Source organism: Zalophus californianus, chromosome 8 (assembly GCF_009762305.2).
Source record: "Zalophus californianus isolate mZalCal1 chromosome 8, mZalCal1.pri.v2, whole genome shotgun sequence".
In the NCBI taxonomy this organism is placed as follows: Eukaryota; Metazoa; Chordata; class Mammalia; order Carnivora; family Otariidae; genus Zalophus; species Zalophus californianus.
The window spans coordinates 85738314-85751996 of record NC_045602.1 but is presented as its reverse complement, the minus strand read 5'-3'; the positions used below and the strand labels follow the sequence as shown (position 1 = coordinate 85751996).

The 13683-nt window shown below is 44.7% G+C and overlaps 1 protein-coding gene across 5 annotated transcripts in view; it reads left to right on the top strand.

The window, feature by feature from the left end:
* Window positions 1-13683, top strand: part of ST6GAL2 (ST6 beta-galactoside alpha-2,6-sialyltransferase 2) — a 77413-nt gene that overhangs the window by 26195 nt on the left and 37535 nt on the right. Inside the window, exon 1 of one of the 5 annotated variants that reach the window (XM_027623763.2) lies at window positions 12150-12265. The exons of the other annotated variants lie outside the window; for them this stretch is intronic. The gene's annotated coding sequence lies outside the window, so the exon portion shown is untranslated. Of the gene's footprint in view, window positions 1-12149; window positions 12266-13683 lie in introns of those variants that run through there. 5 annotated transcript variants of the gene reach the window in all.

Genomic DNA, 13683 nt, shown 5'->3' with positions numbered 1-13683 from the left:
GGTGGCTCGGACCACTTCGGGGCAGTAGAGAAGGCCACCAGTGCAGGTATGTTTTAGGGTTAGGGCTGCCTACTTCAGATCAAGGCTATAGGTTGGGACTGGATGTGGAAAGAAGGAGCAAGAATAACACCAAAGTCTTTGACCCAGGCACCTGGGTGAATGGCCGCACTGTTTACCAGATGGAGAAAGGTTAAGGGAGGAAAAGAAAGTAACGAGTGTTTGGTTTGGACACGTGAAATTTGAGATTGCGAGGAAATACTTAAGAGAAACTGTCACACAGGTAGTTGGTTATATGGGTTTGCAGTGCAGAGGAGAAACCAACACGATGGGTATAAATGTGGGCAGCCTCAGGAGATAGAAAACATAGCATGCTTCTAGCCATATGCTTACATAGCAGGTGTATATTTTCAGTCCAGAAGTGTTCAAGAAATGCAACTTATCTCAATTCAACTTAAGCTGTATTTTGAGACCCTATTCCACTCAGTGTTGGAAAAATCTAACTGCCAATTCAGCTAACCTTTCTAGTTGATTAAAGTAACCAAAGTTGACATTAACATGGGTTTTTAATTTAGGTTCTTTTTTTCCCTCCTCTAACTTAGACAGCTTCATGACCTCAGGGAAACTGTCTAGTCCTTAGCACCCAGGTGCATGCATTTTGGACTGTCTGGGCACTGAATTAGCTGCCTGGCCTTCTGCCTTATAGTACGTTACAGGACAGTGCTCTCTACTGTCCCCCTTAGTCCCCCTGCCCATGCTGCATGTCCCCTCTGTGTCTGTGGATTCTCTCTACTTTGGGGGCCACAGTTGGTTATTCTTCCCTGCCATTCTGGGTACAGAAAACTTGGGTTCACACAGCCAACCCTGTGCTACCTCCACAGCCCGAGGTTTGAGGTGCAGACTACAGCAAGATCTTGTCTGCAAACTCACCTAGAGTTCTGTTGTTCTCTTCCTCTTAGCACTGACACTACGACCATCGTCAGGGGCCCCGGCCAGGGGGCCAGTTGTTCTGTTTCAGTTCCCACTCTCCTTTTCCATCAGCTGGGAGATCTTTTCAATCTCCCTTTGGGCAGGAGAAAACTGGGCAGCAAGTATACTTCCCAGTTTTTGTCCTGCCCTTTCCCACCCCTTGAAATACAGCTTTGGAACTTTATTTTTATTTATTTACTTATTTATTATAATTTCTTTATTTTAGAGAGAGAAAGCAGGGGATGGGCAGAGGGAAAAAGAGACAATCTTAAGCAGGCCCCACGCCCAGGGCAGAGCCTGATGCAGGCCTCAACCTCATGACCCTGAAATCATGACCTGAGCCGAAACCAAGAGTCACAGGTTTAACTGACTGAGCCACCCAGGCGCACCAGCTTTTGAACTTTAAAGGCAAGAATTGACATCACCGCCTTCTGGTTCCTTTGGGCATGGGAGGTCTTATGTTTATTGTGGTGAATGGAGGAAGGTCATGAATTAAAAAGGGAATGTGGTAAAAAAAAAAAAACAAAACATCAGTTAGGACTGTACAACATCCTGCAAGATTAGTGTACTTGATTTCTGTCTTTCCCATACGGTAAGCTCGATGGGGGGACACGTAATATTTGATTTGCTCAGCATGGTAGACATAGTAGTATGTAGTAGGTGCCCAGTTATCCGTAGAACAAATGAATGAGTGAAGTGACAGAAGACCAGCACTGTGCTCCTAGATACGGAAAGTATATCTGCTGTTGTTCGCAGGGGAACCGTGACTCAGTGGTCGTGACTGCAGTGTGCTGGCGCTTGGAAGATATTCTAAGGGTGAGCCAATCCTCAGAATTAGAAACCTCAGGAATTATTTCATAATCTGGAATTTTTCTACAGGCTTTGAAAAATGCAAACTAGAGAAGCATACCAGAGAGGAAACATTTGAACTTTTCCTAGGTTAGTCTTCAGTGTGCTGGGGCCCTCATGCTTGGGTCTCATCCCAGCTGCTCAGACCTTTCCAGTAGGGCAAAGGACATTCAGCTTTGAAGTTCAGAGGGCAGCACTGAAAGCTCCGCACCGAGAAATTTCTTTGAAGTCTCATGTTTTCTATTAAATCTTCAAGTTGGTTTTATATTTGACTTCATAATGTGTGTTTGTATGTGTTTTAATATAAAAGCTAATGCATGTTGAAGACATAGCTGCCTTATCCTATTACTTCAGAGGAAAATGTGTCCTATAGTAAGGAACTTGGTGTTAGGGCATTAACAACTTGACACTTTCTCTTAATAATGTTTTAAAAGTTCCATTCTTAAAACCAAATCTCAGCAGTGTTAAGGCTGTATTATTAAAGCCACTAAATAGCCTTACAAAGCAAACTATTATCATTTTTACTTGCTCAGAAAAATATGCACCATCTATGATTTTCCCTGGCACCTCTACATCTGCCAAGGTGATTTTTTTTTATATATATAATGGGATCATCTTTTTGATTTACACACATTTTATAGGACAAAAAAAGCAACTAAAATAACTCTGATATAATAATGGAATCTAAATATTTATAATTATGTCATGAAAACTGAATGAATTTGTAGGACATCTAATTTTAAGTGTCCCTACTAATGCATTTTTCCTGGGTATTTTCAACAACCCTCGGAGGTAAGGAGAGCAAACATCATCATTGTCCTCATTTTGACTGCCTACAATTTTACCAGGTACTATCCTAGCTCCAACACATGCTGATGGTGGGACTTTTAAGTAACTTCACTGTGACTCATATTTCTCATCTATATTATGGGCTTCACCATAGTTCCTAGATCGTAGGTTTTGAGAGACACTGAAATAATAACTGTTCAGTGCTTTAGAAGATACCACGAATGTCAGACAGATGGAGGTTAAATTATTACATGCATTACTGATGGTCATGCATAATTTGTGCCTGGGGGTGGGGAATACATTGGATTATCAATCCCCCACCTTTCTTCCTGCAATTACCAAATCTAGCCTTAGGGCCAACTCAGTTTGGTTCTATAGAGATTCATACCATGATCCTTATTTGTCAGTGGACTGGGAACTCCTAGTATGTGGGAGAATTAAGAGGTGGAGCAGAGGCCAAAGATGTTCCTCTGGAGACGTCCCTCAATTTAGCCAACACAGGACTCAGAGAGACTCCATCTTCCCGGGTAGTTAGGAGTAAACAAGATGGCACCCATCAATGCTTAATACAGAGACTGGGGCCACATGAAATAGCTATTTTTAGATACTACTTATGGTAACAATGATAGAAACTTTATTTGCATTTTCTCATTGAAATATGTTATTCTGTATCAATCTGTTAAATTTGGGGTTATTTTCATCTTCATATGATGAAGCTGATGATCCAAAATGCAAAGTAACTTGCCCCAAATCACATACCTAGAAAGAGTGAGGGCCAGAATCTCAGTGCTTTTCTGTGCTTTCATAAATCGGTATAGCTATAAGTTATTCTTCTCTGGATTGATGATGGTGTCACATGAGAGTCTTAACCAAGCTGGAATCCAGTGTAGAATCTAAATGTTAGATTTATATTTTGTGCTAAGAGAGTAAGCAGGAATTATTGGCCAAAGAGATTAGGAAATAGAGATGTAAATATAAACCCGATTAATGATTTCTCTTTCTTATTTTTGCAAGTCTTATAACAATTTTTATTTTTCAACTTTTGTTGTATGTAAAATTGTTATGTTTAAATCTGTTCAGAGAGAGAGAACACAGGGGCACCTGGGTGGCTCAGTTGGTTAAGCATCTGACTCTTGGTTTCAGGTCATGATCTCAGGGATGTGAGCCCAAGCCCCATGTTGGCCTCAGCACCGGGTGTGGAGTCTGCTAGAGATTCTCTGCCTCTCCCTCTCTGTCTGCCCCTCCCCACCCCCCGTGTACGCTCTCTCTCTTTCTCTATCTCAAATAAATAAATAAAATCTTTTAAAAACACAGAGAATACATAAGAAGTGAGTTTATATACTCAGATTTAGAATCTATTAATATTCTGCCTTGCTACTTTGGATCTTTTCTTTATAAGAAAGGACATTTTTTAAAAACAAACTGAGGGTTCTAGAGGGGAGCGGTGGGGGGATGGGTTAGCCTGGTGATGGGTATTGAGGGCACGCTCTGCATGGAGCACTGGGTGTTATATGCAAACAATGAATCATGGAACACTACATCAAAAATCAATGATGTAATGTATGGTGATTAACATAACATAATAAAAATTAAAAATATATATATACTAAAAAAACATAAGAAAGGACATTTTTGAGCAATGATGCAAGTGTCCTCTGTCCCTCTCACTCATCCAAGTCTCCGTCCTTCTTCCTCAGAGGTAGCTACTAGCTGAGGTTTGTACTAGCCTTTTAAAATCTTGCATAAATGGTGCAATTCTTGTGAGTTTGCCTCTGCAGCTTCTGTTTTTTTCCCCCAGCTTTCCACTTGAGATCTACTGGTGTGGATCTATGGAGATGGATCTAAAGCAGTTAGCCTTTTTTATTTTTGTGATTTGTTAAGATGTGGCTCTTGCCACAGAAAACACTTTCTTTCCCTTGATGGGCAAAACAAGTGGCCCGCAGGGCCTTTGAAGTTTTCTGAAAGGGGGTTCTTCTAAGCGCTCTTTCTTCCTGGGCTCTTGTGAGAGCCCCATTGTCTGGACTGAAGAGACATGTTGGACTTTGAATCTACCCCATGCTTTTCAATCGTTCACTCTTGGTGTTTAAGAATTCAAATCTTAATTTCCCCAAGAACTTCATTCAGCTCCCTCAAGGGTAAAGTATCATAGGATATATAGTCAGCCTGACATTAGGTCTAATAAATATTTGTTGAATTATAGCAACATAAATTAAAATAAGGTAACACGATGAACCATTAAAAGATACTTCTCAGGCATCCAGTCCCTGACAGGTTCTGCTTTTTGTGACTGAGACACCAGAGAGAGGCCTTTATTGAGGCAGGGTTTATTCCACACTTATTAGCTTGAGTCAGGTGCTAGGGTTTATCTAAACAAGGGCACATCCATTTGGGACCATGTAAAGAGAGGGATGCCTACTGGTGAACCTTCAAGTGTATACACATGGGGCCAATACTCATACAATGAAATCCATGCTGGTTATACCACCTTTTTACTTTTACAGACTCTCAAAACTGGGATTGAAAAATTGTATTTATGTAGCTTTCACTTTGGGCCCAGCACTGGGCCTGTCACGTCACACGTGGTGCCTTACTCATTCATTTCACAGAGCCGTGAGGATCTCGGCAGTGTTATGACTCACACTGATAAAGAAACTGAGGCTCAAAGGATTTATCCAGGATAACACAGCTGGCAAGCTCTGAACAGGCTGTCTGACCACAGGGCTTTCCGGTCAACTACACATTGCCTTTCTTCCTCATAGGTAACAACGCCACTATCACTCTGCAACACTGGGTAGGCCATGGAAGGTAGCCCTGACTTGTCCCCCGAGTGGTGCTGGCACTCCCTTGCCATCACACACATGTCCCTGCCAGCCCCCACTGATGCTCTGGACCCCTCTCGGGCTGGGACGGAGTGGCTCCATCTGGTACAGAGGCCTCCCTGTAAGAGCCACCTGCTGATCACTAACTGTGATCTAGTTAGTGCAGAAAGACAAGGGTTTTGGAACAATGTACATGAAGCGGACCACTTAGAGCTTCAGTTTCTCCATATACCGAATGAGAATAATAATGTTTACTATGGTGTTTGATGTAAAGATTACACTGGGAATGAAGAATTAAAATGAGCCTTTTACCCAGAAGCCCACTTATGTTTGCAGGAACAGAGTAGAACTTCCAAATCTCAGTGGCAGGTAGGCAATATTTCATCTTCCTGAGTATTAAACATCACGGCTGAAGCTAATTTACAGCTTCAGTCATGAGCCTTGGCATATTATTGGTGTAAAGTGTAAATATTTGAATGTTAATTATCATAAAACAAACAGGCCACTGTGTCCAAAGCAGATGAATGCTGTTTCAGGAAGCCAGCAGACCCTAGCTAGTCGCCAGCTTGTGTTGTCCCTGTACAGCCAGTAATAGACGTCTGGAATCATGTCCACCTCCCTCTGCCCCAACAGCACCTGGCACCTCATTGCAGAAAGTTCTGAAAGCTAAAAGCTGCCCAGAGTGGCTCACATATGTGAGTCCTTGCCTTTTAAACTATTTCCCATCTGCCCTGCCACTTGAGGAAAAATCTCTATTGCTGCAATTATTCGCCCAGAAAGAGAATACCATAGTCTTCCTAAGATTGGCCCTCCTTGTCCAGCCTGAGCCCTCCATTCCTTGTCACCTGTCTTTGCAGCATGCAAATTCCCACCCCAGGCACACTTAGCCTAGTTGTTCCACTGGCTAGAAATGACTAACTCCCTTCCATACCAATGTGGGCCTCAGTGTCCAACCCTCGTCACCCCCCCTTAAAGTAACCCATGATTATTTTAATATGTATCTCCCCTCTGTATGCCCACCTATCCTGGGACAGAGAACCAAGCAGTCAGAATTGTGGTCTTCCTACCTAGATAACAAATTCCTTGAGATTCTTGGACCCTCACACCTTTAGACTCCCTGGAAATGTTAGCGAATTGGCATCCCATTCTGACTGGGCAAAATCCATTCAGTTGGTAGGCCCAGGCTAAGCTGTCTCCGATGATTGCCGAGCAGGTGGATTCTGGGGAGGTGTGGATTCCAAGGCCTGACTAGGAAGACCAGTTTCTCCAGCAGACAAAAACATGTTAGGGAAAATGGGATGTTAGGGGATCATGTGGCCCAGTCAGTGTCGGGATCTAGGCTGAAATTTGGCATAGTACTTTATGGCAGAGAGGAAAATATCTCATTAAAATTTCAAGCATGGTGCAGCATCCCCTGGTTTTGCGATCTAGTTAGGGCAGAAAGACAGGGGTTTTGGAACAATGTACATGAAGTGGACCACTTAGAGCTTCAGTTTCTCCATATACCGAATGAGAATAATAATGTTTACTATGGTGTTTGATGTAAAGATTACCCTGGGAATGAAGAATTAAAATGAGCCAGTGCAGATGAGGGGCTTGGTATAGTGCCTGGCCCATGGTAGGCATCTGATAAATGGTAGCACTTGATACCACTGCTGCTGGTTCATTCCATCTTCCCAGCCACTTCTGACTGGTGTTCATTATACTAACCTAACCATATGGCAACGGGTTACATGTGCAGGGCACCCCCCGCACACTCCTGCTGGCTTGGGAAGGCCCACAAGCAGTGCATCCCCTCCCTTTGACCCCAGCCGGGAGCCCCATCTGGGCAGTCTTACTTATTTTGTTTTATGAATTATAGTCATTCAAATTTCATTTATTTAAAATATTCATCAGGAACCTTCCATGGGACCACCTACACTGTTCGCTGGGAATACAAGACTGTGATGTGGTCCCACCCTCAAGTAGCCCCCACTGTTCCCCACTGAGATTATTCAAGCATCCAAGTTTTACATCAACCCGAAGCTGTGGCCCTGGGGTTTTAAACTCAGGCCATTGCCAAGTGAGCTCATTCGAGTTGGCCAGCCCTCACAGAACAGTGTCCTTCCTCACACAGGGGATGGCCACCTCCATGATGGAGCCCGGCGGCTCCTGGTCACAAGGAGACATGGCCTGAGCCCAGCCGCCTCACCCTTGGGGCTCACAATGGGCCAGCCAGGCCGCCCTCATAGGACAATGAAGACGCTGGACCCACTAGAAGGCAGGCAGCCCTCCCGCCACCCAGCCCTACTGACCGGGCTGACCTTTCTTCTTTCTGTTCTTCTGGACATTAGCTTAAGAATGGGCTGAGACCGGAGCGGGAAAGAATTAGAGAGGGGGGGCCCCCGGCATCCTGCGTGCGGCAGTCTGGAGGCTTGCTCACATTTATAGAAAATGAGAAAAGGAAAGAAAAGGGATTATTTGTGAAAGGAGCCGATGGGGTTGTGAAGAGATAGAGGCATTCCAGCTGGGGGTGGCACCTCCCTCTTCTGCAGCCTTGATGTTTTTCTTGGGTGTGTGACAAGAGCTAATTTTAGAAAAATGAATCTGGGAAGAAAATGACTCCTGAAGGCTGTTAAGACACATGAGTGTCTCACTATAGCTCACAGCCTAAATCTTCTTTATTATATCAATGTTAACGTAAATACTTAGGTTTAAGATCCTTTAGAAAACTTCTACACCAAAAAGAGACACGAGTGTTTCTCAGAGCAACAGAAAACCCGGCCAGATGGCGGCTGTAACACACACATCCATCAAAGTGGGTTAAAAAAATACTCTCCATTCAGGAAAACCGGTGAGCCAGCCTGTCAACCTCCGGGCATGAGAGGGACGTCGTTCAAGTGGGCAAAGGCCAGAATTAACTTCTCTTTACCCTTGAACAAAATGAGACGCTGGCCGTATTAACCCTTCGCTGCATTGTTGTCAGGTTCATCTGTGGCTTACCCTTCCCTAATTTCATCTGACTATTTGTAATGAATGGTACCTTTTGGAAATGTGATGTCTCTCTGAACGATTTCAAGGAGAATTAACACTCTTTTGTATTATTTTGGACATCCATGCAGAAAAGTGACTCATTTCTTTTTTTTTTTTTTTAAGATTTTATTTATTTATTTGAGAGAGAAAGAGAGAGCATGAGAGGGGGGAGGGTCAGAGGGAGAAGCAGACTCCCTGCTGAGCAGGAAGCCCGATGCGGGACTCGACCCTGGGACTCCAGGACCATGACCTGAGCCGAAGGCAGTCGCTTAACCAACTGAGCCACCCAGGCGCCCAAAGTAACTCATTTCTTTGAGAATTAGTACCTAAGAGGCACCGAAATTCCTGAGCAAGTGGGACAATCAAAATAATTTCGGGTCGTGGGTCATTTTTCATTGTGTCTGGGTTCATTGCTTTAGTGTTCCCATACAGGTTTCCTAGAGGCTTGGCCAGAAAGGCCACAGAAAGTGGGAGAAAAGTGGGGATGGACAAACAGTAGTTCAAGTGGGCAGAGAACACCCATCTACTTGAAATGCAACCTCAGCGCGTGGCCAGGTAATAATGTTAGCATTGCTATGGAGAGAAGAAAAGGCCACAGCACACAGACTGTGCTTCTTATCCTGCCAGTTCTCTTCCAGGGGGAAAACTGGCAGGAACTCAACCGCCTCAGTCACTTAAACTAGCCCTGACGAAGCACACGTGAGCATGAGATCAGGGAACACTCTGTCATTGGCACCTAGGGACAGATGATTCACCTGATGCACCTCTTATGTCTCCCTGATGCAATTTGTATCACACCAGCTAATGATGGGATAGACAAATGAGTATACATTACTTTGCTTAAGCTATCTCATTATAATATTTCAGATATACCACATTAGAGGGGAAAAAAATGTGTTGTGTTTTTTTTTTTTTTCCTTTTTCTGTTGCTTAGCTGAACCTTTCTTCCTATTAGGCTGTATGGTCCTTTTAAGGGCAAGAATGACCAATGGATATAGTATTGACGATATCCTCCGCCTCTCTCTCACCTGGATTTTTATAAAGATGCTGATGACGGTGATAACGTAAAATGATTTCTGTAGCATTTTGCTGGCAGAGGATTTGCTCTTGCCTTGCGATTTAATCATTTTGGAGAATGTTCCCTTAATTGGCAGCAGGAGGTTTGCAGTGACAGAGGTTGCGGGGAAGGCTTTTGGATTATTAAAAGTTCAGCCTAATCATGAGTTGAGACAGTGATCCCACTCCTTTCTATTATTACTGTGCATCAAAAGCCACAAAATCTTACCTAATGAAAAATCCTCATTATTGCATTGGGATCCCGAATGCTTTCATGTGCTCAGAGAGCTTCACAAATCCCACCCTTCTACTTCCCAAAAAAGTGGGCAGAGAGAACAAAATCTGCCCCAGGCTCTTGGCCTCACCACAGCTCCTTCTCTCCTGCTTTCCCTTTTAGGCTCTTATTTTCTCCAGACCTGCTCTCCCTCCCTTCCATGTCTGTCATCTCCCCACAGAGAAAAAAAAAAAGTCTTTGCCTGCTTCAGTTGGGAACTATGCATTTCTGTATAATGAAGTCTGTATGTCTGATACTCCTACTCCTGAAGTTCCAAAGCAGCTAAGGGTCCATCTGTCATCCGGCATGGAGGGAGGGGAGGCAGGACCCTCAGCTCTGAACCCCAAGGCCAGAGCTTTCCTAGGTCCTCCCCAAAGGATCAAGGCTTCCTCTTCATCATTTCCCCCACAGTAATCCTGTGCACACCCCTCCCCTTCTGACTCTGCGTTTTAAAAATAGTCTCTCAAGCAAATGCTGAACAAAGAACCTCCACTCCCCATTCTTTAATAATCCACCAAGTAAGCACCCAGAGCTGTTGCTTAGTATGGGACAACCAAGTAATAAGGATTCCAGCCAGAAGCAAAAAGACTGCCTTTTAAATTAGCAACTACAGCCTTGTTGTGGTATATAATTTGTCTGGTCTTTTTCCTCGGTTCCTGGGGCATGGGCTTCTAAAAACCCTGGCAATTTCCTGAGTGACAGGAGTGTCTTTGTTATGTTCATGAGGTGACTCTTGGTGGGTTCCCTGCATAGCTTCAGGATGGGGCTGGTCACCAGCAAGACCTTGGGCCAGCCTGACCCCTGGGGGCAGAAAGGAGACTGGGGACTGAATTCCATCACATGCTTAAATCAATGATTCAATCAGGCATGCCTAGCAAATGAAACCCCAGGAAAATCTCTAGATGCCAGGGCTTGGTGGAGCTTTATGGTTAATGAACACAGTGATGTTGGGAGAGGGTGATGTTCTCTGACACCGCAGACAGAGGGCAGAGAATCTCTGTTTGGGACCCACCCCCCAAGACCTCGAACTATGTGTATACCTTACAAAAAATTCCGTAATCATTAGTATAGGGACTTTCTGAGTTCATTCCGGCTAATTGTGGAACCCGAGGGGTGTCATGGGAGCCTCCCAGATTGCTGGCCAAGTGTTCATAATTATGCACAAGTGGACTGGGGTTCCCACTTAAGGCTGAGGTCTGAAGCACAGGCAGTCTTTTGGGACTGAGTCCTTAACTCGTGGGCCGGTGCTAACTCCAGAGGTTAGCATCAGAGTTGTACTCAGTGTGCTCACTTGAGGTGAAGACAGAATAACTGTCATTGAGGATGATTTTCTGATTTCTAATAGAAATGTAGAAATCCAGGAAACAGCTTCTAGATCTTCAGGTTGGGCATTACAGTTTGAAGCACGCGCTCCAGAGTGGGACAGGTTTAGAAAGATCATTTAGTGGATTCTTGCTCAAAGTGTGGTCCCCACACTGTGCACGTCTGCAAACTGTTCATTACCAGCTCCTGATGAGATGTGTACGGAACTTGGTAGTAAGCATTTAGCATCTCTTACAGCAATCGGGCCTTGCCAAGACATTCAGGAATGGAAATATATAAGTATCAGATTGTGACAGTTTGGAGGGGTAAAAATGATCCTTCCCCACAGATAGTTTAAGGAGCCTTATTTGTAGCTTCCGTTGGTATGATCTAATGGAGTCAGAACTTAGTGTTAAAAGTGTGAGGCCTGGAGTCAAGCCGACGGCTGGCTACCTCTGTGGCTTCGGGCAAGTTACTCAATCTCTCTGAGCTTTCGTTTCCTCATTTACAAAATGGAGATAGCAGTATTTCCTACCTCACTAGGTGCTGGGAGGAGCAAATGAGGTACTGGAGGAAGAGTGCTGAGCACGGGGTGTGGCACAGAGGTTAACTGTTGGCATTGTTTCTTCTATGTAAATTTCTTGGCATCAGCGTGTCTGGCTAGGTGAATCCATGTTCCTTACGTGTGTGTTTGATTTTTGACTGTAAATGAAACTGACGGCCTTGCCTGTATGCGAATACAAGGGAAAGCAAACACTTTTTAAAAGCCACAACTTATACATGTAATTGAATATAGCTTTTCAAATCATCTCTGAGAAGCTAGACTCTCATTTCAAGGATGCCCCAGTGTTGGAAGCATTTGGCGCACTTCTCATTTCACATTTCTGTTAGCGCCTGTCGCAGTGGTCTATTCTGTTGTAACAAATCGCCTCAAAACCTAGTGGCTTAGATCCACGATCTATCACTATCACTCTGATTCTCTGGGTAGACCGGGCTCGGCCGGGTTCTCACTGGGGGTCTTCCCTGCAGTTGCAGTCAGAGGTTGGCCAGGGCTAGATCATCTGAAAGCTCAACTCGCCTGGACATGCAACAGGGCGTCTTCACTCTTCATGTTTGGTGCAGGGGCTGAACAGCTGGAACAGCTCAGTGGCCTTTCCACATGGCGAGCTTGGGTTTCTTGGCTGCATGGTGGACTCAGGTCAGAGAGATGTCTTTGTTGGTGGCTAGCTTCCACCTGTGAATGAGCATTTTAAGAAGCAGGCAGTGGAAGCTGCTGGACCTGAGCCCAGTAACTGATCAGAGCAGTTACAGAGCCCTCCCCAGATTGCAAGGACAGGAGCCGTAGACCCCACCTCTCAATGGGAGGAGAGTGAACGAATCTGTGTCCATATTTAATCGGCTACAGAGCCACAAAGCAAATGTGGTTTTCTTACATTGGCATATCTTTTTAACCACCAAAGACAGTGTGTAGCTTCCATGGTAACTAGGTTTATGTAGGTATCACTCACTTTGATAGGAGTTACCTGAGTGCAAACCCCAGCTGTTGCATTTTGGTCACATCTCACATGCCTTTGAGTTTTAGTAGCATCCATCAGCCTATGCTAAGGAAGGAGTACCCCTCTGAGTTCCTCCCACTCTACTTTGAGTGTCTGATTTCTGCTAATGACCCCCTTGAGCCCTGTGTTGCCTCCCTACACTCCTCCCTGTCCCCCTTACCTGCTACACAGAAGTCTGAAAGCCCATGCAACCAGCATGGTACGCCCTTGCTCAGAAAACTTCACTCCTCCCCATTTCTCACAGAACCTGTGGCTCTGACATCCAGATAGGTCTATGAGGTCTCCCATGGCTGGAAGGGCATTACTGCTCAGTTAAGTTTTCCCTAATTCCAACCCCATCACCCAAACACACAGCCTCCAACCCCCAACACACGCGCGCGCGCGCACACACACACACACACACACACACACACACACACAGGCTCATGTCATTCTTTTAGCCAGTATTTATTCAGTGTCTGCCTGCGTTGGGCACCGTGCTCATTGTTAGGCTCCAGTAAGCTCCAGTATTATTACACATGCCTTATATTTTTACCCTTTGGGGGGCTTTGCTTACATTCCTGAAGGTTAGGTACATTTCTTATTACTGTCTTATCCCACACAGCAATGTAGCAATAAACATGGGTTGCAGTACTGTATGAAGGAGAGGTTCCTTCTGTCTTACATTTTATCTTACACTTTTCATCTCCGCCTCCATTGTCATCCTTTCCCTGTTGGAGGCTCATCTAGAAACAGCAAGCTCTCTCCTCATCTCCTCCTTTATTTGAAATGTTAACATACTTCCCTCCTATTCCATCAGAGACTCATGATGGGGATGAAGTAGGAGGGCATTTATTTGAGTGTAGTTTTGAAATCCACAGGCACTCTGGTATAACACTGGCCCACGGCCACAGTCTCTGAAGCATTGCTTATTCAGGATCATAGGTGGACTCCTGGTATGTTCCTGGCAGCCTCCAGGGCCTGGGGGAGACCATGAAGAATCTGATATGGTTGTCACCCCTTAGAAACTGAGCCTTTCGTGTTCTGATAAATCAGGGAAGAGAGGTCCAACTCTACTTCT